Below are 27,770 nucleotides of genomic sequence, written 5' to 3'. Positions count from 1 at the left end.
ACACTGACCTACCAGCGAAGCCGAAGAGGAAGTCAATAGATTATATTAGAGTAATATTTATCACTAAGTATTACTTTGTGTGTGTGTGTGGGGGAGGTTAACGTTCCTTCATAAGACAGATCTTCAGCTTCTTTCTGAATTGCAGGAGAGATGGAGAACTTCTGACGTCAGTGGGCTTACTATTCACAATACTAGACGTGTAGATGCTGAAGAGCTGCCTCCTAGTCAAACCTGGCACCTGGTGTGACACTGTCCCCCTTAGTTGGTTACTTTCTTGGCTAGGTGCGATGGGTGTTTCTGAAGGCCTGGTAGGTAACGAATGCATGGTAAAATGCACAGAAGGGTTGAGTGGGGCTGTAGGCCTTAAGGCACGCAAAGTAAAGAGTTTCCACTGATTGGCTGGTAAGACAGCCATGGAAGCTGTGCAGTGGTCCCCAAGAACCATAAAGCCGGGTGCCACTGCATACAACACACCAGCGAAAGCTAAGCCCACCACCCACACGACTATGTGAATATATCATACACAGACTTCTTGTGTAATTGTCGCTTTAAATGCCTTTCATGCAATACAATATATATTTTCAAATAAGTTCAAAAACAACAGGTAGGCATGGCTTCATCATCACGTGCACGATTCCTCACAGATCAGAAGTGTTGCATTAGGTACGTGTTCAATTGAGTACAAAAACATGTGCAATGTTGTGAGATACACCACCTCCCCTCCCACCCACTCTCTATATAGGTTGTAGCGCCTTGATATAATAACGCAGAACTAGCATCACAAAGTTATTAATAGACTAACAAATCACATTCTCTAAGAGGAAGTGATGTTAAAAGCGCAAAATGCCTAAGACAGAATTTTCTTTTTTTCTTTTTTTTAAACATGCATCAAACTCAGCCTGTGTCTAGGAAGGAGCAACTCTTTTTTTTTGTTTAAGTTTGTTTTTTAATATACTTTATAAATGTTTCATAACAACCGATATGTCTGCTATACAACATAACTTGCATAATAATACTTAACAAATCAATTAAGAAGGAGCACCTCTTGAGCCTGGCAGTCACTACACATGATGCTGAAGCCACTATAGGTTATACGTGTACGTGTAACTTTCCTTCCAAATACAGGTGTAACTTTCCTTTAATAGTGTGCACCACTGCTGCACTGGCAAATCCCACTTCATGTTTAAGGGCCTCCCCCAACCTCAGATTTTACTCGGGGCAACGACGGAGAGGGCGTGGCCTCCCTTACTCTGAGTTTGGTCCAGGTGAGGTGAGGTAACTTCCCCTGTCAAGATGGGTGATGTATACACTAGCTGACAAGGAGGAATAAGAGAATATATACTTTAAAGTTGTCACTGTTTTTTCTTTTCATGTGTGAAATTCAGTAGCAAAAATTCATAAGAACAGAGGCCCTGATGAAAGCCAAGGGAGGATTTCCCCTGTATGGCAGAAACATGTTGGCCCCTAAGCAGTCATTTGTTTACACTGCGGTTTTGTGCTGTTCTGGTTTTTAAATAGAAAGAAACTCACGGTCATTAAAGTTCCCTTACTGTGGGTTTTCAATTCCTTTTTAACTTCACTTTTTTACACCTTCACTTTTTGCACTGCTCTTTGTTCCATTTGGTGATCCCACGCATGGTCAAACAGGCAGTTGTGGGTTTAACCCCAGTCCTACCAGGCGGTCCTGGGAGTAGTCTCGCTGATCTGGAGACACACCAGCCCAGCCCTGTGGATGACCAGATGAGAAAAATCAGATCACCAACAAGATTTTGATGGTAATCCATCTCTGGATCTTGGATTTCACCTACTTTGGCTGGTGTTTGCATGCGTTGGATTGTCAAACTTTATTTAGAGTCCATTTGGTTATTTAGTCATACATTTTGTTGACTCAATACAATGTATGGTTCCTGAAACACATTTGTTTCCTATCAGACACCCAGGTTTTTTGTGTATTTATATATTTTTTATCTAAACATGAACAACCTGTTTAATTGAACTAGTGTGCGGTAGTGAACATCGCGCCACGTACTGCAATTATGAGTTTTGAGATATATATCCGCACGTCAAAATGCCCAATGTATTAGGGGTAAAAATGGCCAATATTTACCAGTGTATACAAAAACTGATGGATGGAATGCATGAGATAATCTTGCCACTGGTGATTACACAGGGCGCATTCCAATCCATTGTTATTTTGCACACCAGGCCACCTCAGTTTTGACCCAGCTATATGCAAATCAATTTTGACCTTGCTCCAATGGGAACAGACCAGCTTGCAATGCCAAGCCAGGTCCTGAACCAGAACACAAGCAACCCAGGACCAGTTTCCCCTTAGTTATGGGCTCATCATCCAGGTACAATTTGGTTCCAGTGACACAGTGTTTACAAGAGCATGCAGAATTTGGTGCAGTAAGCATCAAAATGTGCGTTATTCCCCAAAAAATCGTAACTGAGTAGAATCCGATTTTATCAGGTGCGATATATATCACCCAATTACTGAGCCACTTAAATTGAGGGTCTACATCTCTGCACTTCTGCATTCTGTTCCCTGTGAGAAGGACAACATCAAAAAGCACAATGTGGCAGAACTCCTGGGAGAGACACCTCTCTCCAATGGGGACGCCGATTTTACCATAATGCACCCCAACATCTGTATACTTAATAAGCGCCACAAAACCTTCCAAGACTTAAGGAAAAGATTTTAAGTGGTTGATATAATTAATTGCCCTGACCCGCGCCGCACCCAGAGTACCCGACTGAGATACGACTCCGCCACCCGAAACGCACTCAACACCGGACGACCACCCGCCTGCTACCGAGTCACCCCGAAATGAACCCACTGACCCTTTGCCTGCAAAGCCTGGAAATTCATCTGCCTTCTAACCTGCCCCCCACCCACCAAACACAGCAGCAACAGCAACAAAAACCTCAAGTGCATCCTCCTCAACACCCGCTCTGCCCACAAACACGCCGTCGAACTCTGGGACCTCCTCGACACAACAGCACCGGACGTCGCCTTCCTTACGGAACAGGATGAACGCTTCCTATGCCTCCGACATCGCCACAGCCATCCCGAACGGCTACAAAATCACCCGGAAGGACCGTGTCAACCAAACCGGAGGAGGAATCGCCATAATGTACAGGAACACCATCAACATCACGACAAACATCGAAGACACACTCTTCGCCGCCGAACACCTACACTTCCAGATTCACACCGACCCCAAGACAACCCTTAGAAGAACGCTCATCTACAGACCCCCGGGCCAGCGCACACAATTCAGCGAAACCATCGCCGACTTCATCAGCCCACACGCCCTAGCCTCACCAGAATAGATCCTCCTAAGGGACCTGAACTTCCACCTGGAGAAAAACGACAACAGCACCTCCACCGTGCTCGCCAACCTCGCCAACCTCTGACTCAAACAACTGGTGAACACCCCCACCCACCTCGCCGGACACACGCTCAACCCCATCTTCTCCGCCAGCAACCACGTCTCCTTCAGCCGCTCCACCATACTACACTGGACCGAATACAGATGCATCCACTTCACCTTCAAAAAGAATACATCGCACTACTGCACACGACAAATCCCCCGCAGATGCTGGAGCAAAATCACCACAGACCAGCTCCTCTCATCACTAAACCAGAACCCGCCAGCCAACACCGCGGACACCAACGAAGCAGCCCATAACCTTGCACAGTGGATCACCTACTGCGCGGACTACTTCGCCCCACTGAAGAACCCCCCCAAGCAAGACCGGCAACAGGAAAACATCATGGTTCACAGACGCCCTCAACGGATCCTGCCGAACCCTCGAAAAAACCTGGCGCCACGAACGGACAACAGAAAACCTGACAGCCCTCAAGAACGCCACTGGCGAACACCACCAGCTGATCCGCACCAACAAAAGGGCATCGTTCAAAGAGCGGCTAGACAACAACACCCACAACAGCAAGGAACTCTTCAGCATCATCAAAGAGCTCTCCAACCCCAGCGCCAGCAACAGCGACAGCGCCATCACACCATCACAGACCTCTGCAACTCCCTCGCCACCTTCTTCCACCGCAAGATCACAGATATACACGACAGCTCCGGACCCCAGACTCCGCCTCCAGTCACCGAACCAACGACCCCCACCACCACCCTCAGCACCTGGACCACCATCAGCACTGAAGACACCACCCACGTCATGAACACTATCCACTCCGGCTCTCCCTCGGACCCATGCCCCCATCATATCTTCAACAAAGCCGACATCATCATCGCACCCCACCTCCAGAACATCATTAACAACTCCTTCACGTCAGCCACCTTCCCTGAGAGCTGGAAGCACGCAGAAATCAACGCCCTTCTGAAGAAACCGACGGCAGACTCCAAAGACCTCAAAAACCTCCGCCCCATTTTTCTTCTTCCCTTCCCGGCGAAAGTCATCGAGAAGACCGTCAATAAACAGCTGACTGCTTTCCTCGAGGCAAACAACTCGCTCGACCCGCCCCAGTCCGGATTTCGAGCCAACCACAGCACCGAGACCGCCCTCATCGCAGCCACCGACGACATCAGGACCATGATGGACAACGGAGAAACAACCGCTCTCATCCTCCTGGACCTCTCGGCAGCCTTTGATACCGTATGCCACCACACCCTAATAACCCGCCTCTTCAACACTGGGATCCAAGTAAAGGCCTTGGACTGGATCACCTCGTTCCTCTCCGGCAGAACCCAGACAGTCCGCATCCCCCCCTTCCGCTCAGCGGCCACCGAGATCAACTGCGGCGTACCCCAAGGCTCCTCGCTCAGCCAACCCTCCTCAATATCTACATTACTCCCCTCGCCGCCATCGCACGCAAACACAACATCATCTTCTCCTACGCTGACAACACCCAGCTGATACTCTCTCTCACCAAAGACCCAGCACCCGCCAAAAACAACCTCCAGGAAGGAATGAAAGACGTCGCAGAATGGATGAAGCCCAGCCGCCTGAAGCTGAACTCAGACAAGACGGAACTCCTCATCCTCTGACAATCCCCACCCGCCTGGGACGACTCCTGGTGGCCCACAGTGCTGGGCTCCACGCCGACACCCTCGGACCACGCTCGCAACCTGGGATTCATCCTGGACTCCTCTCTCTCGATGACCAAGCAAGTTGACGCCGTCTCGTCCTCTTGCTTTAACACCCTGTGCATGCTCCGAAAAATCTTCAGGTGGATCCCCACCGAAACCAGAAAGACCGTCACCCAGGCCCTCGTCACCAGCCGACTGGACTACGGAAACGCCCTATACGCAGGAACCACCGCCAAACTCCAGAAACGACTACAACGCATACAGAACGCCTCCGCACGACTCATCCTCGGCTTCCCTCGCCACAGCCACATATCCGCCCACCTGAGAAACCTGCACTGGCTCCCCATCAGCAAGAGGATCACGTTCAGGCTCCTCATCCACGCACACAAAGCGCTCCACGACATGCGCCCCGAATATCTCAACAACCGCCTCTCGTTCTACACTCCCACCCACCAGCTCCGCTCCGCCAGCCTCGCCCTCGCCACCGTCCCATGGATTCTCAGAATCACCACCGGAGGAAGATCCTTCTTCTACCTGGCAGCCAAAACATGGAACTCCCTCCCTGCACACCCTCGACTGACCCAGGACCACCTCCCCCTCAGGAAACACCTCAAGACCTGGCTATTCGAGCAGTAGCAGCACCGCCACCCCTCTCCCCCCCCCTCAGCGCCTTGAGACCCTCAAGGGTGAGTAGCGTGCTCTATAAATGCATTGATTGATTGATTGAATTCCAAAGTTCAGTGTGTTGACTCCAAAAAAATTAAGATGGCATTATAGGATTGCAAAGAAGGGTTCCTTTGGGAAGTAATAAAGCCTTGACAATACAAAACCACAATCTTTGCATAACGTTTTATATTCGGACTTTGTATTTCTCATGACCTTTCACTCTTAATATAATGTCTAGAAGCATGGATGATATGGGATTCCTACACCTTATAGCCCCCCATTGTCTTACGTAACATTTCCTGTACATTACACACTTGTATGATTTATTGTGCCTCTTTGTGTGATGTCAATTGTGTGACTCTGATAGCCAATACAGGGAGGAGTAGTGCTATAAAAGAATTACAGTTAAAAAAACAGTAGGTGCCATTTAATTCAATATTTGTGTATTTACTCCAACAAACAAATACATCTTGCATTCTTGCAGTGCAAGCACATCTCTAACACAGGAAGTTAAAAAGTTAAAACCCTACCTCTAAGTCATAGTTTCTCTGAAATCATTGTGAAGTTATCAGATTTTGTTTTCTACCATTGCATTGGCATCTAGGTGTTAGGCCCCACATGTCTCTCAGCCAGGGTGATACTTGAACAAAAGGAGGGCTGATGACCATTTAAACCAGACCTTTGTTTTTGTGACCAGCTGGCTGTTAATGTAAGATGGCGCCCTGCTGTCTGAGCATTGCTGCTGGAAAGGAATGCAGACAACATGCTGGCACTGCAGAAGGATGTCCCGGTGTCGGAAAATCACTGCAGACCAAATTCTGCATGTTTGCCTGGGTTGGCCAGATCCCAAACCTGGCCCAGAAATAGTCGCCAGAATTGCGATTCAGTGGGATCCCCCTATGTTCCAGCACTGACAGCAATTAAAAATAAAGTAGTCCTGTTCCATCTGTTGCAGACCCATCGGAAGGGTCCGGCTTTCACGTGGCATATATTTATTTATGGGAGTAAAGCTGCCCTCTTTGTTCATGACGAGGAAGCCAACATTGTAAATGCAGATAGATGCTAGGTTTTCCCTGCTGCCACTTTCCCACGGGGCATTTTGTATAAACTAGGAAGGGCACCTCTTCAGTTTGTTCACTCCAGCCACACACACACTTCTGACAAGCCTGGTCTGGCCCATCTCTTGAAATGAGAGGGAAGCTTTGACATTTGCTGCTTACATTGCAACTAGCTTGTATGTGTTGAAAGCGTGCACTGTGCCTGGCCTCATATGAGAAACCTGGACTCTTCTGCAATACAAAGGGCCCGATTAGTGGTATGTATGGTGGTTACAATAGACCGCCAAACCCACTGTGGCTGTGCAGCAACCCCTGAACCGGCGGTCCAACCTCTGTATTATGACTTTGGTGGTCTGACTGCCAAAGGACCACTGCTACTGCCAGGAATCCACAATCCCCGACGGTCTTGAAGTGGTCTGAGACCACAATATGCTTGGTGGTGCAGCTGCTGCACCACCAAGCATATTATGAGTTTCCTCACTGCCCTCCATTTTATGGCGGTGAGCCCACCAAGAAAAGGGTGGGGGTAAGGAAACAAAGGGGGCCCTATGGTGCCTCTGTGCACAGGGGTGCAGACAGGGGGCACATGGTGTGCCGCCACCAGAGTAGGACTCTGGTGGGGGCAATTTTCTTTTTTTTAAAAAAAGTTTTTATTGACAAACTGATGAGGAAAACATACCAGTACATATACAATAAAGAAAGCCAAAGTTTACAAAATAAATATAAATGGTTCCCAAAACATATTTCAAATTCCACTTAGTACACATAAAAAGAGTTTAGCTTGATAGCTCAGGAAAAAAACATAGTTCATATTATTCATACTAGAAGCGGAACAGCAGGAATGCTGCGGCCGAATAATGGCCCGCTACAGGGACAAGACTTCCTAATAATGTTGAATTTCCAGTTTAGATTTATAGATAAAGTTACCCCAGATATTTCCAAATTTTCTTAGTGACCGGACCCCTCTGAGTTTTGCCAAGGCTAGCTTCCATAGAGTGAATTTCATTTACTAATGACCGCAAAATCCGAAATGTTAGGGGGTTTGGGAGAAATCCAGGCTCTAGCTAATATTAATTTTGCACAGGAAAAAAGGATCGTAACCAGTGCAGGCTGGGATAGAGAAACAGGATGTATATTAAGTAGTACTGTTAAAGCAGTAATACAAGGTAGATGAATCTCCTTAATTTCCAAAACTTTATGTAGTTCCGCCCAGAATTCCCCTAAGGCTGGGCAAGAAAACAACATGTGTTCCAAATCTACTGCAACAGCTTGACACTTAGGACATTTAGTACGGTCACTATAAGTATTGTTAGGAGACCACTTAGAAATCCTTTCCGGTGTATAATACAACATGCAGGTAGTTCTAAACTGTTGCAGCCTTAAACTTGATGATCGCACGGAATTATTAATGTTAGAGAAAGAACTAGCTATCTGCTTAGATGTTATATTTAAACCCATTTTACTACTCCATTTCTCAGCTAGTTTTAAACAGTCATCAGTTTTAAAAGAACTAAGACACCTGTAAGCTTCACTTATAGTCGACTTGTTTTTGGATGCATATAGACAATTCCAAATATCACAATCTAAGATTTCATAGATTTTGTTTTTCTGTATCAAAAAATTATGTAGCTGTAGATATTTAAATCTCATTGTTTCCGGCAAGTCGTACAATATTTTCAGTGTATGAAAATCTAAGACCCCTAGTGCGCCGTATAAGTCCCCCAAGACATTGATACCCTGAGCAGACCATCTAAGGGCCATACCGTCATTGAAAATCCCAGGAAGACCCGGATTACCCCATAGCTGTAGTTTCGGGTGGTAAAAAGTAGTCCTACAGAATGCTAATATATTGGACCAAATCCTGATTACATCCCTGGCAGTCTTAAATTTCACCCTCTTAAAATAGTTGGGGTCATTGACTCGGAACAAAAATATATTTTAATCAGATTTTAGCTTAAATAAATGGAAAAAAAATGGGTCTTCACGGTTGAGTAGAGACCGAAGACGCCTAACAAACGAGGCCCAGAAATATAGCTTAACGTCGGGAAAGTTGAGGCCACCCTTATCCAGACTGTTTATAAAAAGTGCCAACGATCTTCGAGCTTTTCTGAATCCCCAGATAAAGCTGCTGAAGATTCCATCTAATTGCTTAAAAAAAAGAATTATTCAGTGCTAATGGGATTGAACGAAAAAGATAAAGAAATTTAGGTAAAACCTTCATTTTAATTAGGTTGATTCTGCCAATTAGGTTCAAGGGGAGTCTGTGCCATTTTTTAGTAGCAAAGTAGTAGATTTAATTAGCTCATTGTAGTTAATATGGTTGATTTCTCGTATTTTAGAAGTGATTTTAACGCCTAGATAAGTGGCGACTTTACAAATCTCTGTAACCACTGCCACTGGTACATAATTAGCTACACTTTGTGTTTTGTTTATATTAAGCTTATATCCGGAAACTTTTCCAAACTTACAAGCCTCTGTGCTAATCCCTTGTAGTGCCTCTATAACATCGGGAGAATAAATAGCAATATAATCGGCGTATGCCGTAATTTTCAATACCTGTGAGCCGGACCTAAAAGGTGCAATTCGCGGTTGTGCCTGAAGAGCGTGTAGAAATGGCTCCAGAGAAAGGGCAAATAATAGAGGTGATAAGGGGCAGCCTTGACGGGTGCCCCGTGAGATGGAAAAATCTGAGGAGGTCAACCCACCATAGTTGATACAAGCTGTAGGGTTATCATACGGCGCCCGTATACCCTTTACAATTTGCCCCATAAACCCCATCTTTGTAATTGCATACCAGAGATAGTCTCACCCCACTCGGTCAACAGCCTTCTCGGCATCTAGCAAGATCATACCGAGTGGGGTGGATTTAGTCTCAGCCACATCGAACGCCGTAATGGCCATATTAACGTGAGTGGTGGTGTCCCTCCCAATCACAAACCCATGTTGTTGCGGGTTGACTATTTTAGGCATAAGGGGAGCCAACCTAGTTGCTAGAATTTTCGCAAATATTTTTGCATCAGTATTTATAAGAGAGATGGGTCTATATGATCCCCGATACTCCTTTGATTTGCCCTTTTTAAGAAAAAAAAATATTTTGGCCCTGTCCCACGAGTTGGGAGCTTTTCCAGTTACCCCAATGGACTGTATAACTTGTAGCAGTAGAGGTGACAGTTCCTCTAGGCAGATTTTATAAATCTCCACAGGGATAGTATCTTCCCCTGCGGCCTTCCCGGCAGGTAAAGAAGCAATAGCCTGGCTAAGCTCTAGCCCAGTAATATTTTCCGAAAGTTGATCCATTTCTGAGATATTACAGATGTTTATTGCATTCTCATCCAGATAGTCCCGTATTGAGACTACACATGGAGAAGGCTCCGGGTTATACAAAGAACTATAAAAGTCCACAAATTGTTCTAGTATGTCATTAAGCTGATCATGTAGCATGTTATCAGATCATCGGATATTAGCAATCAGAGTGCTAGCTCTGTCCTCCGCAACCTTGTAGGCCAGGATTTTGCCGATTTTGTCCCCTCCCTCATATTGGGCTATTCTAAATTTATGTAAATTGGCACTGTGTTTTTGGAAGAGTTTTGCTTTAGTGTCCGCTTTTAATTGACCTAATTTCAGATTTATTTCAGCTACTGCAGGTAGATTTAGCCGTAGAGCTGCAGCGAGCAGTATTTCTTGTGTGGCAATACTAGAGGTTAGAGATTCATTCAATTTACGGCACTCCAAGTTTTGTCTGAGCATGTATCCCTGCGTAAAACCCTGAATACTTTCTTTACAAGCGTCCCAGACCATGGTGCATGTAGTAGAATTCTGATTAAATTCAATAAAATTAGTAAGATGTATTTTAATCTGAGCTATAAAAACAGAGTGTGATACTAAATATCTAGGGAAAGAGAATGGTCTGGGACAAGGACGAGTATATGGAGTGGAAAATATCAGCATTATAGGGTTATGGTCCAAAGAGATTCGAGGACACACCTCCATAGAGCTGGTATTCAATAAATTATCGTTAACTAGAGCCATATCCAAACGGGAGCATGATTTGTGAGGCGCAGAGTAATATGTGTACCCAGGAGTGTTTGGATGTATGTAGCGCCAAGCATCTTTGATGTTATGAATACGGCAGATATCCAGAATAGAAACCCTGGTTTTACGCATCCGCTGAAAACTTCCGGCCCTAGTGGTATCTTGTTGATAATCCATAATGCAGTTGAAATCACCCATTATAATGAGCTCCCCCTCCCAATTCAGAAGTTCTACGTTCAAGTGGTCAAAAACCCTAGGTTCCTCCCTACTTGAATCATAAACCACACATAAAACATATTTATGATTTTCAATACTTAGCTGAGCAATAGCCCATCTGCCCTCCTTATCGTAAGCAGTTTTCAGAGTTTCTGCCCTAAGTCGTTTGTCCTCAAGGATGGAAACCCCTCTAATAGAAGCCCCAAAAGCAGAACAGATTATAGTATCATATCCAATTTGACATAGTAGTTTTTTGTCCTTATGAGCAATATGCGTTTCAGATAATAAAACAAAGTGCGGGTTATGCAATCTCAACTCTTCCGACACTAAGTGTCTCTTGCTCTTACTATTTGACCCCGCAACATTCCAAGCTAAGCATCTTAATTTATGCATTCAAGAAAAGAGACAAAAAAGACTTGATTAACCAAGTGGAATACTTCTATGTCTGAGCAACAAAGAAATAAATATATTCTCATACTTTTAATCCCCTTTATCGCATGTCTCCCCATCAGATTGAAAATACATTTTTTTATATTTTTATCCCCCAAACCCCACCACCCTGCGGAGACCTGAGAACCCCCTCCCTCCACCCCCCTATCTCCCACCCGCCAAGGGGAGAGGCTACCCTTCAGCCTCAGCTGCCGCTGTAGAGGCAGCGCCTGAAGTGGTGTGCCTTGTGCAAGCCCTACCCCCCTCTGACGGAATATTCTGGATGCAACCAAAGACTAATATTTGAAGTTAAAGAAAAAAGGGAAGAAAAAAAGGGAAGAAAAAAAAAAAAGAAAAAGGGATCCTGACCCCCCCAAGAATTAAGTCTTGATCTCCCTATCTGCTATATCAGCCTAGTAATTCTACCCCCTCAATTGATATCGCTGACGCCAAACTCAAGCTAAATTAGATAACATCGACTCTGCATCTTTAATATCAGTAAAAAAATAGGTGTGACCACCTTTGGTAACCTTAAGGCGGGCGGGTTCCTGAAGAGATACCTGCCCCCCAATGGATTTAAATGGGTCAATCAATTTGCGCAGTTCCCACCGTCTATCCATGGTGGCTTTACTAAGATCCGAGCGAACAAAAAGGGAGAAGTTCACTGTAGCTACAGGGGAATTAGGACGTGCTTTTTGCCAGACAGCCTGTCTTAATAAAAAGTTACCAAAACAGATAAGGAAAGGACAAGGAAATTTGATCTCTTTGTTCCTTTGGACTAGAGGAAGACGGTGTGCCCGCTGAATTTCGGAATCCCAGTCCAGTCTGCTAAATCTGGGAAGGCTTTTTGTAGTAAACTAACAAGAAAAGCCCTCGGGTCGGACCCTTCGGACCCCTCCGGTATTCCAAAAAGTCTCAAGTTCGATCTTCTCTGTCGATTTTCCAAATCCTCAACTTTTAGTTCCAGAGATGTCATCTGAGTGTCATGTTGACTCACTACAGTATTGATATGGGTTGCCACCTCCTCTACACTCACCACCCGCTGTTGTAAGTCTTCAATATCCTGCGAGACCCCTCCAAGTTTAGAGGTCAATTCATGTAAGGAAGTCTGTAGTTTATTGTTATCTCCCTGAAGCTGAAGATAGTGTTCTTGTGCATCTAGACGTTGGCTGGTTAAAGTTTGCAGTATGATATCGAGGGGAGAGATGTTCATCTCCTATTCATGTTCCTGAGTCATAATTGCTGCTTTAACAGAGGTCACAGAGGTCACAGATGTTATTGGAGTTGGGGCGATAGAAGCATTTAAAGTAGAGGGCTCAAGCGCAGACTCAGCCTCTTGGTCGGGTGGAACAATTGGTGTACCAGTGTCAGCCTTGGAGATATCAAAAGAACTCTCCGAGAGAGCAGGGCAACCTATAGTGGGATCGACATCCGAGGGGCTAGTACCTGACAGCCTTAAGGTCATACTTTTCACAAGTCCCTTTGCCTCGATCCATTTCCTGAGATGGCTTTTGTCAATAAAAATTTTCCTGGAGGTCGAGGTGTTGCTTATAATCAGCCGGTTGGGAGCAATACCTACTTTCACCCCTTTTTTAACTTTAGGCTTGTTTTTAGCCTTGCGCCTCCTGTCCACCAAAAGTTTCGCTGTATTATCAGAGGGATCAACCGTCTCTTCCTCCACCACCGCTTCGTAGTCTTCAAAGGAGCCCAATTCAGCGCTCTCCTCTTCACCCCCTACAATAATGTGGCATAAAGCAGACCCATCACACACCTCTAGGGTAGGTGGTCCGGTTTCGTCTACAGGAAGAACAGTGACCAGTCCCGAACCAGTAGCAAGTGGCAATTCCAAAGAGCCCAAGTCCAAATCACCCGACCTCTCAGCATCAGATGCCACATCATTTATATTTGTGTTTATGTTTATGTTACCCTCGATATCATTTCTAACCATAACCAGTGCATCCATAGATTCTGTGGTGGACACAATCTTAGAGGATGTGTGTGTCGGCAGCATAATCGGACCTGAAACATTGTTACTAATCTGGAATTTTTCCGTAACTTCTGTAGCTTCTGTGATAACGGTTACTGTTGTAGCCATAGATGTTGTATCCGAAGCCGCCAACGGAGGGGGCAATTTTTATGTGCTATTTGTTCAATGTTTTAGGAAGGGACAAAGTGGGGAGCAAACATGTAAAGGCTAACATTTTCCAAACGGACTATTACTTTTACTCAAAGGTCGTTCATTATTTTACTCACTGTAACAGTGTTCAAAATAGTTCATCTGTTTTTATGATTTTTTTTAATACTTAAAGGAGTATATGAAGAAACAGTAAATTACCCATCATATTACATTTCGAATAAGAATAATAGAATTGTGGGAATGTAGTACCTCAATCACACGAGTATTTTTCCCTTTTAAATGTCTGGTGACCCACAAGGTCAGCGGAATTAATGTCCTTCCCTCACCTGGTGGAGTACCACCCACCACATCTACTAATCAATGCGTGCCTCGTGGGGATCTTTCCACCTACCTGCCACTGAGGCCAATGCACAGCTGTCACAGCTTAAGCAAACTCTCAAAGCATAAGTTAGCTTCTGAAAAACAAAAAACAATGGCCTTAACGAGAACAGACTTTTCTTCTTGTGAGTCGGGGGCATAGTATGTGTTTTCTTGTAGTGTCGGCCATTTTTATGCATGCTAAACTTAGAGACTGAAAATTAGAAGTAGGGAGGCCCTGCTTTTATTAAGGTGGGATCACATTCACTCAGTGGTACAGCGGTTTAAAGACCGCCAGGTCGAGGGCTTCAAACGATTTCCTCCCCATCCGGCCCGTCCTCCCCCAATACTAAATGGGACAAAGGAACCAAGAGCTTGGAGTTGTGAGAAACCTTTTAATTTATGGCAGCACTACCACTGTGCCAAACTCTGACACTCAAAGTTGCATTTTAGGAGCTCAGTATCTCATAGTTCACATAAAGGATCCATTTTTTTGAGATGAAGCATCCTAATAAGTGATGTTGAAGGCAACTGAGCATGGCAGAGAGGGACTGTGAGGGATGTCAAGTCAAGTCAGATAGTCAAGTCAGATAATTTATATAGCGCACTACATACCCAGAGGGTCTCAAGGCGCTTAGGAAGGGGAGGAGGATTACTTGTCGAATATCCACGTTTTAAGTTGCTTTCTGAATGCTAGGTGGTTCTGGGTAAGGCGAAGGTCAGCGGGGAGTGAGTTCCATGTTTTGGCAGCCAGGTATGAGAAGGATCTGCCTCCCATGGTGGTCTTATTGATGCGAGGTACAGTGGCGAGGGCTTGGCTGGAAGAACGTAGTTGGCGGGGGGGGGGTGTAGAAGGACAGTCGTGAGTTGAGGCATTCTGGTCCGATGTCGTAGAGTGATTTGTGTGCGTGGGTTAGCAGTCGGAAAGTGATTCTCTTATTGACGGGTAGCCAGTGGAGGTCTTTGAGGTGACCAGAGATATGTTCGTTGCACGGGATGTCTAATATGATCCTGGCTGAGGCGTTTTGGATTCGTTGGAGTTTCTTCTGGAGTTTGACGGTAGTACCTGCGTAGAGGGTGTTTCCGTAGTCCAGTCGGCTCGTGACCAGAGCATGGGTGACTGTTTTTCTGGTTTCGGTGGGGATCCAGCGAAATGTTTTTTTGAGCATGCGAAGAACGTTGAAGCAGGATGAGGAGACAGCGCTGACTTGTCTGTTCATTGATAGTGAAGAATCCAGGATGACGCCTAGGTTCCGTGCGTGGTCTGTCGGGATGGGTGCTTTTCCAAGGGCTTCCGGCCACCAAGAGTCGTCCCATGCAGAGGGGGATGTACCTAGGATGAGGACTTCTGTTTTGTCTGAGTTCAGTTTCAGACGGCTTTGTTTCATCCATTCACACCCCTGGTGGTGGTGGTAACCAAAGGCCAAAAAGTAACTTTTTCTTCACAGTCTGGATATAGCTCTAACATGTAAAATGCAACTTTGCATATAGAGCTGAAAACCCTTGCACTGTTCTTGAAGGTAGGAACCTTCAATTGAATTGGCTCACAGCAACTATATCGTGAATATTGATTTACATATGGTGCTTAGTGGTGAAAACAAATTGAAGTTCACACCTTAAAAGGAATTTGTATATTTCTTCAGTACATGTCATATCCTCATGGAGCTCCGTGGAATTATTCTCATGAGGTTCTTGTGCAACTAATGAAATGTGACATACAGGAAATACGTCTCAGCTGCCCCGGAAACATCCTCTGCCTCATCATACATCAGTATCTGGACGATGGGAAAAACAAACTCCGTTTATGCCTGTCATGAAAAGTCTATTTCATTCTTGGCAGTTACAGTTTACAGCCCAGGAAACGGGTATAAGAAGCTTCCTCCTTCTGTAAAGAGCACAAGATATAAATAATAAAAAATAAAAAAAATGCGCCAAAGGCTAACAGTTAGAATTCACTGATGCTCTCTCGAAAAAAGAGGTTCTAAAATGAGACTGAAGCTGCCCACAAAAGCACTGACAACAGAAATACTATTTAAAAGGTGGCACTCAGCAGTGAGGGTCAGAGATATACCTTCAACAGAGCACCTTCTGTCGCGCAGTCCCTTTTCAAGGTGGGACTAACCAACAACATCCTTCCCCTTCTCTACAGTTTGTGCAGCAAGAGTGATATTAATCAGACAAGTAGAAAATCGTCCATCAGACATCAAAACACACAACAGCATCAGCTGTATGTCAGAACAGCGACCGTAAAAATTCTGTGCTGAAAATGGACAACTAGGATATTGTGGAGATCAGTATCTATAGGTAAGCACAGGTATCTCCAAAGTACATATTGGTGGAGTTAAAAACAGCAAAACTATACTTACCTCTACTAACTTACCTCCATGATATTCTTTTTTTAAAATATTTTTGCTATGATATTTTTGTAGCACACTATTTAAAACATTACAATCACTCTACGACCTCCATCTTGTGAAAAAATAAGAGTTTGCAACAATCTGTCAAAGACTGAGCTCCTTCACTAACTAACTGTGCTAAGGGATGTCAGCAAAGGTTAGGAGCCTGTGCAGGTAAGAGCAGTAGAGCAGTGGGCCGGCTGGGGGGGATTTTGACTGACGACGAGGGAATTTTCTCTTGTGGTTGTCTGTTGAAATCCCCCCCCCAAACTCCTCACCCCGGCCCCGCCTCCCCACCCCTCTTACCTGCACGGGCCGCTGCTGGGTGTGGATGTCTTGTAAAGTTGTGGTTGCTGAATCATAAAGCACACCAACCTCTCTCAGACAGCAGCAGAGGAACACGCTATTGCGTATGGCAGCACGGACAGAACTATGAACACAGGCATTGATGACGTCAGCTTGTATAAAATATTCGACCGTCTGTTGAGCACATACACCTCGAGTGTGGGAAAGTAGATATGCGTGCTGTAAGATCAATGAGCATTGCTCAGTACAAATAAAGTCTATTCACCTTTCAGGCATTGGTGTCATCTATTTTGAAGTCCAATTCAGTGGTACTCTTGTTTCAGGGGCGGCATTAGGCATGTGCAAGCTGTGCACCTGCACAGGTCCACCAAACCGCAGGGGCCTCCATGCCAATATATATCCTTAATATAATAATCCTCTGAGGATGGAAACATATTTGCGTGGTGTCCATTGCAGGGATGTGGCAGCCTCCAGCTCTGTTCCACTTCCAAACACCCTGACCCCCTCCCCCCTCTTCTCTGGCCTCCGCGCTCTGCCCCGCCCGGGCCCCCTCTTCCGGGGCCCCCTACCTACGCTCCCTGCCCAGGGCCGCCATGAGCCTAGAGCCACCCCTGCTTGTTTGCTATATGTCGTGGAGGTGAAATTTTGGAACGCATGGTTCAAGCATTGAAGCCTCATTGAGAAGCACTTTTTGGTCTTGATTAGAGTGCGCTATTGGCACATTCCACATTATACCAGCAATAAAAACATGTTATCAGGTCAAGGCTCTTTTCTCTGGTGCATAACAGCGCCCTCGAAGAGACCCAAAGGGAATTCGTAGAACAAAACTGTATTTAATATGGAAGGGCACCTTTTATGACAATCTTGAAGATTCACCTCTCATGAGTCATTTGTCCAGTAGTGGCGGGTGTCAGAGGAGAATGGCAGGGTGGGGTGATGGCCCGCCCAGCGGCAAATTCCGCCGCGGTGCGAGGGGAGGGGGGGGGGCCGGGGCTGGGAGTCGCGCTCAGGTACCCTTCCGTCATAAATCACGGTGGGTGTGTTCTCATGACAGCGGGGAGCCGTCCGAACTCCGCCCACCAATTAATTTGCAGGGAATTAACCATGCGTGGGCGGAGCTGCAACGGTTGGATGGCTCCCAGCCGTCATGAGCACACGTCTGCTGCGACACATCAAATGAGATTAAAGAATAATAAAGGAATGCCTCTGGTGCTACCACAGGGGTCTTTATTTACCTCTTTGGGCTACCAAATTGTATGTAATAACAGATTTCAACTACTTAAAGTGCCATTACTGGTGACGTGCAAGAGAAATTTCCCGCCACTCTGCGGCCATAGGCATAGCCTCAACGTTTGCCACAGAGAATAACTACATTATCCTACGCACAGCAGTACTAAGCCCGTTCAAACGATAATCAAATTATTTGGAACCAGGCTTCACTGTTTAAAGTCTGCACAGCCATGCTCTACAACACATATGGAGCCATTCAAGCTATATGGAGCTACTCCCAAAAGCTCATCATGAAGCCCCTTCCCACTATACACAGTTTAGCTCCACACTGCTTGAGCAGCTGCCTCAACCTATAGAGAGCCACGTGCCACAGCATATTTGGAGCCAGTTCAAATTAGTACATTTCAAAAGAATATAAAAGTCCCCATTTTAGCAGTTTCTTAGAACCCATGTGGGTTTGTTTCAAATAAAATAAAGTCGAATTACTCATCAGCACCCCTCTTTAAATATTTGCAATTTGTATGATCTTAAGAACATTTGAACAGATGACCTGGGACCTGAATCTAAGGATATGTAAACAAACACATTTAGGAAACAGTGCAGTCTTGTTCTATTGGCATGATAATGTTTCTTCTGAACATGAACATGGACTGAACATAAACTGAACATGGCTTTTTTCAACTGTAGTATCCCAGATTAATGAATTACATCGTGGCACCCTTTTTACCCAAACGTATGTTCCCAAGTGTGAGAGACCCAATCCATTTGTTCATCATGTCCCCCAAATGTGCAGATTAATTGCTCAGTATACATTCGTGAGTCTGTGGCTCAGAAAAAGCTCCAAGTATCCCTGTATTTTTGTTTTTCTTCACCTCGATGATCTCAAATTCTAAGTTCATACCATCCGTGCACCTTTCTCAAAATCAACCTGACTAATCATTCCTTTTTACCTCTGCAGCCAAAGGACCAAATCGAGGAAGGATGAAACTCTTTTCTTGCGAACGTCATAAAGGAAGGAAAGAAACAGAGTGTGAGTGAGAGAGAAAGCAAGAGATGGGAGGCAGAAGAAGAGGTAAATAGAGCAGGTGAGAGGAGAGAAGGAGATTTATACAGATAATGGGAGCTGGTTTCGCAGATTCTTTTCACAGAGCAAGGGGTGCCTCTTCACCATTGAATTATGCATCGGTCTAGCGAAATTAGTGTGTTTTTTGTGAGCGCCTATTGCATTTTTCCTTTTCAGGGTAGTTATATGTATTATTGGAGTACACTTCTCCCTGTGATGCTCATTATGGCACCTTTTAATGAGTAAGGTGACGTGTCGATGCAACTGAAGAAAGGGTTACTTAAAATAGTGTTTTATAGTGGCAATCTGCCAGTGTCTAGACACTTTTAATGCATGTATGTGCAGGAAATAATGAACAGAAAAGTAAATGCACTTCTCAAGATCACCCAATTAGGTCAGCTGAGGAAACAAAGATTAGAAACTGGGTCAGATCACAGTCAAAACGAGACAAACACAAGTAGAGGCTTGGGGGCCTGTCTAGAGAACAAGAGATTTCAAAACATGCCGGTATCTTTGAAAGTATTGGCCCTTAATGTGCCAAAAAGTATGCATGGGTATTTTATCTGACTTCATGAAGGGTTTCAAATGTATTAGACAAACTAACCTAAATACATGGGGTATTCAATCACTTAAATACATGGGGTATTCAATCACTTAAATACATGGGGTATTCAATCACTTAAATACATGGGGTATTCACTATTAAAACTAAAGACATAGGGGCACATGCATCAAGGTAGGATTTTGGGAGTCCTTAATTGTGAAAATTAAGGAATCGCAATTAAGGACTTGCAAAAGCCTATGCATCCGTATGAATCGCTATAAAAATAGCGATTCCTAAACATTCCTTAATTGCGACTCGCAAATTGTGAGTCGCAATTAAGAAATGGCTTCCCATTCATTCCTATGGGCCTACATCCCATAGGAATGAAAGGGAAATTGCATGCGCAATTTGCGAGTACCAATAGGTACTCGTAAATTGCACATGCAATTTCAAGGGTGCAAGGGTGACACCCTGTTGCGCCCCTGAAATTGTGATGTGAACCCATGTTGCGCACACACATGCCCCAAGGGCATGTGTGTGTGTAACATGAAACTTTGAAAAATGCAGTTTAGTGCATTTTTCAAAGTTCTAGCACATTACTGACCAGTTTAACTGCTAGGTAATTTGCGCCCCCAAAATGGTGAAATTGCTATTTCTTAGTGCTTCATGCATTGCATTTAAGGAATCGCAAATTGCGATTCCTTTAATGCAATTGCAATTTAAGAAATCGCAAAAAATTGCGATTACCTAAATTGTGCGTCCCCAACACTTTCATGCAATGCAAAAGGTCATTTTGCGAGCGCAAACGGCTGATTTTTTGGAATCGCACCGTTCGATGCATGTGCCCCATTGTATCAAAGTACATGGGCAATGTTTACATTTTTAAAACAATTGAGTTATGGCATTAGCTGAATCAATACGGGTCATGGCAGTGTCACCCATTTTGGATAGCTGGGAATTAGAGAGCTAATTAGGGACATAAAAAGCCAGAAGTATGTGATAAAAACTTTACATTTGGGATCTTTATGTATCTTTTAATCATTGTAAGAATCAGATGGAGTGTCCGCCTACACTCAGTGTACAGGAAACAAATACAATTCATTGACAGAAAGAAGGTGCATAACCTGGGCATTGCTCTTAGATGAAAGTAGGGAAGAGGCCTGGGAAGAGAAAGCAGAAAGTGCTTATAAATATTGTCCACAAATTGTGGTGAATCACAGTTGCGGTCAAATTACATGCTGAATAGATATGGAATCTGAAGAGGGTATAGAAGTACAGATTAAAATACAGAACAATTTCAATGGGGGGCAGAGTCAACCATCCTCTTTCTTACACAATGTCTGAGGCAACCTTCCTTTGCCACAAACAATGCCAATATAATTGGTCGGAAGCAATTTTTAAAAACAGACTTTTTGGTACTCAAAACAAATCAATGAGCTGAACTATTGGCAGACTAATTTAGCTTCTAATCCACAACATAGTTTTGTTATGTATCCCCAAGGTGAACCTTCTGCTATTTGGGATACATTTGTAAGGACATTACATCAATTCATTACCTTTCTATCTTTTGCAATTGCCATTTCAAAGATAAGGTTAGGGGTTTGAGATCCAGCTCATGATGGTGGATGGAATACAGGTGCCAGAGCATGCAAAGGGTTACTGTTTTCTTAAGAACTGGTTAAAGGAAAATGAGGCAATCTGTAGCCTCCTTTTACAGTTGTGAGTAATGCTCTCACGTAAGACGCGATCTGAGATGCACAGCTTGGGGAGAGGATGGGAGTTGTGATCTTGAGTCAGGTCTGCTGTGAGCCAGACTATTTCTTTATTGTGGGCTGTGTCTCTGGTTGGCCAGCTCCTTGCGCAATGGACTGGCGGAGGGTTCTATGTCATTTCACCGGAAAACAAATTCATACAATGTTAATACTGAGAAACTATTTCGCTTTCCCCATTATGAGGAAGCATTTCATAGATCATTTCAATGGTGTTCCTTTCTACATGCTTTTTAATGGCTCAGCATGACTTAGGAAATACCAGCCACAGCAGAAAGTGCCCAAAGGTACAACGGAAATACTACCAGCTATAAACCTACTCAGCTCGGTTTGAACTATCATCCAAAAAGCAACTTTACATTTATGCTAGAATTGTTATTATTTTGCTTTTTAAACACCAGCATATCAGTTTCTCAAAATATTTTTTTTCTATGAAATATGCATTTACCATATTGAGTAAACACACTAAAAAAAACCTTGACTTTTTGTGATAAAACCTCAATTTGTGCCTCAAAAATATTTTTCATGGATAGATCCCAAATGTCAGCTTTGGATTTCCCGATTACAAATGCATCACATTGACGGATTCTACTCCACCTTCCCTGGTAATACTTTCACATGCCATCTCCTGATTACAAATGCATCGCATTGACGGATTCTACTCCACCTTCCCTGGTAATACTTTCACATGCCATCTCCTGATTACAAATGCATCGCATTGACGGATTCTACTCCACCATCCCTGGTAATACCGTTACATGCCATCTCCTGATTACAATTGCATCACATTGACGGATTCTACTCCACCTTCCCTGGTAATACTTTCACATGCCATCTCCTGATTACAAATGCATCGCATTGACGGATTCTACTCCACCATCCCTGGTAATACCGTCACATGCCATCTCCTGATTACAATTGCATCACATTGACGGATTCTACTCCACCATCTCCTGATTACAAATGCATCACATTGACGGATTCTACTCCACCTTCCTGGTAATACCGTCACATGCCATCTCCTGATTACAGATGCATTGTATTGACAGATTCTACTCCACCTTCCCTGGTAATACCGTCACATGCCATCTCCTGATTACAAATGCATCACATTGACGGATTCTACTCCACCTTCCCTGGTAATACCATCACATGCCATCTCCTGATTACAAATGCATCACATTGACGGATTCTACTCCACCATCTCCTGATTACAAATGCATCGCATTGACGGATTCTACTCCACCTTCCTGGTAATACCGTCACATGCCATCTCCTGATTACAAATGCATCGCATTGACGGATTCAACTCCACCTTCCCTGGTAATACCGTTACATGCCATCTCCTGATTACAGATGCATTGTATTGACAGATTCTACTCCACCTTCCCTGGTAATACCGTCACATGCCATCTCCTGATTACAATTGCATCACATTGACGGATTCTACTCCACCTTCCCTGGTAATACCTTCACATGCCAGGGAGGCTTACCGCAATGTTGAAGATGCCTACATTATGTGAAGGATGCCCAGCATTATGCCAGGGTCACAGTTGTGCAGAGCCTGTCCACCAAAATTCTAAAATTCACCACATCATGTCAGTCATGGACATTTTATTCCAAGAACAACCAAAATGATGTGAAAGATGGACCACAAACAAGCCACCGATATTTACAGGATGGCAAGGGTAGCTGCCATTATACCAAGATGAATCAAACAATGCATAACATACGTCAAGGTTTGACATTGTCATGCCAGTACCAACAATATGTCAGAAATAGTCCTAACTGTGCCAGTGATGAACCCCCGATATTGGGAGCACTTTACATATTTGATGTTACCAGACACCAGGAACGGTTTTTAGCATAAGATAATGTCTTCCAAGGAGGGACCCTACACCACCCACTAACACAACACATACATGATAGTGCGCAAATGGATACATATGCTATTTATACAAACATACATATATATGAATACACCACCCCCACTGTCTGAAAAAAACAAGGCCACCTCTCCCAATCCAGCCTCTGTTCTCCTTGCATACACTGGTAATGCACGGTTATCACATATTTCCACTTTCTCTGGTAGTTCCACACTCTAGTGACTCCACTGTGGTTGCTGATGCCTCTGTTTCTGACCCAGTTTTCACAAGTCCTGTATGATCAATAGAGTGGGGCTTGTAAAGTGACAGATCTACATGTGATGTTGGTAATTTGAGAGCGGTGACAGGCGGCCATAATGCATATACCGCAGGCTGTCATCGCATGTAAGCGTGTGTCCCTGCCATTGGTTTGGCTGTCAGCCACTGTCACTTCAGAGATTTCCCCAACGCAGGCGGTCACAACCGTTTGCGGTCAGAAGGCTGCTGCCTGGCGAAATCTACTCAAGCTGACAGCAAAATCAACTCGAATAGCTATGCCCTCGCTGGTGTGATGCAGTTCGCACTGATTTTTGAGCATAGAACATGCTGCCGGCACTAAATCACAGCACGACTAGCATGACGTGCCTATTTTTCCCCATTGGCAGAACTCTGCAGAATCTCGCTGAGTTTTTTTGTAAACTCGAGGAATTCCGCAGAGTCAAATTACACAAGTTCCGCACCTCCCTAATCCCTAATCAACAGCAAATAATTTGGATATGAACTACTAGATCTGGACTTTTCCACCCACTTACAGAATCCACTATGGCTCGATCCTCTGTCACCCATCATTTTCAAGCTTTATATGGAACCCTTGGGGCCATTCTAGTAGACAGCAACATCAAGATATACCAATAGGATGTCAGACTCAAAGCCTTCTCACAATCTTCTCAACCAAAAACATAGAGGCTCAAAGCTTGCCTTGAGCAAATTCAAACCTAGTTGTGAACCAACGACTAAAAGACCAAATTTAGCCTGTTTGCCAACAACATAAGACATTATTTGATTCAGTCACGGCTCTCCAACTTAAACCTAACAGACTACACACCCAAACTAACAAAATGGGCCCAAACGCTTTGGATTCTACAGTGACCAGAACCGCTCAATTAAAAACACATTGCCAAAAAGACCAAAACAGCCTTGTTCGACCTCTTTTTTGAAAAAGTGAAACCTTTTATCCCCGGAGAAGACTTCAGAATGACAGTTCAAGTTCTATCACTCTCCTACCTAGATGAAAGCAATGGTTGGCATATTGGCATCCTAAAGGTCACCTTGATTTCCCAGAAAAGCATCCTTAACACAGTAGCTCGTAAAAGGGTTGAAGTAATCTGACCACATAACTCTTGCACTAAAGGATATATGTTGTCTCCCCCTGCTAGCAGGGATCCTCGTTAGGATAAGCTGAATCACTTACAATGTGCCCTAGACCAAGACTCTTATCTGCCTAGCTAACAAACTAACAATATCCAGAGGTCAACACCGGATGAGGAGCTGCAGCGTTACCAGATTAGAGACTAAACAATGCAGGAATGAGAAAACACAAAAACAAGCCTAATCAGTCTACACCCCGAGGATCTGGAAAACACTTCCTCTGAAATCAGAACAACCGGAGCCCTCTGAAAATTCAGGAACAAACTGAAAAATCCCCTCTGAAAGGAAGGCTATCTCACTTATGTTGACTTCTCACTCCTTCCATTAGCTCTACCTTCTCCCTCCATCCCTATGTATCCTCCGTGGTGCTTGCTCAATGTACAGAGCTCCATTACTACCTAGACAGGCTAGCGCCTTAGAAATACCAAAACATACATACATACACGCATTCTCCCCATCTACACCCATTTGAGAGATGCTCCTAGCTTTTCCCATCATTGCAGTTGAGCTAAATCGGCTGTGGACATTTTATGAGTTAACATGGAACTGGAGGAAACTGATATCTAGCTTGTAACTCAAGAGGTCTCAACTCACAAGTCCCCCACCTTCATGTTCTACTGCAGCCTGCCTGAGATCACCACTCCACAAGCCTACCTTGCACAGGTATCTCAGCAGGCAACAACTTGTGCATGGCTTCTACCTGCACTTGCATTTCAGCAGCAGCTGACAGCAAGCCATGCTGTGCTCCTATCTACTCTTGCACATAGAAGCACATACCTGCCAGAAGCTTCTGGCATGCCCTATGTGGGATCTTTCATTGATGGTTTGCCACTGTGTGGATTTATCCCATTCTGCTCAGATATTACTAATTTATTGACCATTCAGCTGCACTGGATTTGTCATCATAGTGCAGCGGATTTCTTCTTTTTTTTAATTACGCCATGTTAAAAAGATTGATGGGGCTAGCGAGAGGCCAGTAACCTGCGAATGAGGGTGCTACAACCCTACTGGCCTTGCAAAACAGTTCCAGTCAGTCTCAGACTAACAGAGTGCAAAACTACTGAGTGCATATATTATTTACTTTTTAAGTCTAGCGTGGGCAGCGCATGCTCTGATCTGCGAGGCATGCTGTATTCAGGTATGGACTTGAAGCTTCGCCCATTCTCCGCCCATCTTTTCAAATGGTTCCTCCTACTGTCCTTTCTAAATGGTTGCTTCTGATTCATTAATAGGCTTTTTAGTCCCGCCTTAGTAACGCCTTGTCTCCATTTGTAGCCTCACATGACGACTGGACGTTTTACTTGTGTTGTTACACCATCTGTTTTAGCCACAATCTGTGAGCACTTCTGCACATGCTATGCTGCTTAATAAATGCTTTTTATTTTTAAAAGCACCCCATTCCGTACTTTTACTTTAATGGCGGCTGCACATTTCTTTAAAGAAAGGGCCGTGGCTGACATTGAAGTCAAAGGGCAGCATGGGGTGCTTTTACAACAACAAAAAAACATTTGTTTGTCAACCTAAACAAATGTTTTTTGTTTTGTTTTAAAGTGCCCCATACTGCGCTTTTACTTTAATGGCGGCCGCGCACCTTTCTTTAGACACGGGTCATTTAAAGAATGGGGGTGACCGTCAGTAAAATGAAAGCGTGCCATAGGGTCCTTTTACAAACAAGCATTTGGAAAGCAATAGGTCTCGCATTTGCGAGAGAGTTTAGGCTAATAGCATTGTAAATGACAATGCCTTTAATTTATATTTTAAAAACCAAAACATAAATAAAAGGCGTTGTCATTTACAATGTCAATAGCTCAAACTCACGTACATGCCACACCTATTGCATTGCAAATGCTTGTTTCTGTATTTTAGTTGTCTGTTTATATGTCGTCAGCAACGAGCACCAAGTTGTTTCACACGAGTACAACATGAAAAGCATGCCTGTCGTTCTGCTTGTAAAATCGAACCGCTCTCGGGGTACCCTACTTCTAGCATGTATTTTAGTCTCTTATTAGTACTGCTCATTTTGGCAGGTAAGATAATATTGTATTGTAATTGCATTTATATAGTGCTTACTATCCCTGATGAGGCGTCCAGTAGTAGAATGTGATTAATTGGAGAAGGCCGGGATAGACTCTGTTCAGACGACAATCACCATCTTGCTTAACTTCAGGACATACACGATTAAATAGAGGTCAGCTGGCCTATAGATAAACATGGGCTTACCCTAAAGGCCACTACCTATAGACTTTTAAGGTCAGGGCAGTGCCTCCACCCGGCTGTCCAAAAGATTCAGTGACTCTCTAAAAGAGTGAGTGACAATGATACTCTTGTGAGCACACATGCTGCTTGGCTTTCTAAATATGTTACTCAGGTTCAATGTAGTGTCAACATGCAGTATTATTTTTTTAAATTTTAATTAGTCATGAAAAACATGTGATAGCTGGTAGGATTATAAATACATTTACAAAATAAAGTACTATATATAGAAGAAGATGGCTACTCGTGCTTGAGTGCTACCAGATGTTTGAATTGTCTGTCAAAAAGGCTAGCAGAATAAAAACTAAAAGGCATTCAAAAAGTATTATATATATATTTTTTTTATTATCAATGTTACTGAAGACAGCTGATGTGAGTCATTATTTCAAGCCAGTATCCATCTACAGTTTATAGACCATAAGGGAGAGGGTGCCGGGGTGGAGGGAGAGTTATAATCATTTTTTGTTTTATTGAAATGTTCTCTTAATCATGAAAAACTTCTTAAGCATCATATTCCATACAGCAGGACGATTACATAGGCTGACAATACATGCACAATACAGGAAACCCATGTAATGATCCAAAATTCACTGTTTAAATGGCAAAATAAGGAAGTGTAAAAGCCCAAAATCACGGGCACAAATTACCACAGAAAACAGCAATTTGATCAACTCTTTATGCAAGATTCGGGGCAGCACAAAGCAGAACCAGAACAAAATGCGCCTTTTTTTAGGCAAAATGTAAAGCTAAATAAAGATCCTGAGTAACAGTACAGAAATTCCGAACCTACATCATTTAGAAGACAACATGTTTTGGAGGACGACAGTGCGCTACAGATATTAAGCTGTTATCAATTCTACCATTTAGGTATTTTTACTCTCAAACCTTGGGAATAAAGCTTCCTAAAACTTGTGAAAGGAAGAGCAAACCTCACAAAATGTGTGAGCAGAGTTTA

The 27,770-nt window shown here is 44.0% G+C and overlaps 1 protein-coding gene across 3 annotated transcripts in view; it reads right to left on the bottom strand.

Annotated features, from left to right (window-relative positions):
* RIN3 (Ras and Rab interactor 3) overlaps nucleotides 1-27,770 on the bottom strand; it is a 519,321-nt gene that overhangs the window by 115,589 nt on the left and 375,962 nt on the right. The window lies entirely within an intron of this gene.

This window comes from Lissotriton vulgaris, chromosome 9, assembly GCF_964263255.1.
Source record: "Lissotriton vulgaris chromosome 9, aLisVul1.2, whole genome shotgun sequence".
NCBI lineage: Eukaryota > Metazoa > Chordata > Amphibia > Caudata > Salamandridae > Lissotriton > Lissotriton vulgaris.
This window is presented reverse-complemented; position numbering and strand designations above follow the sequence as displayed.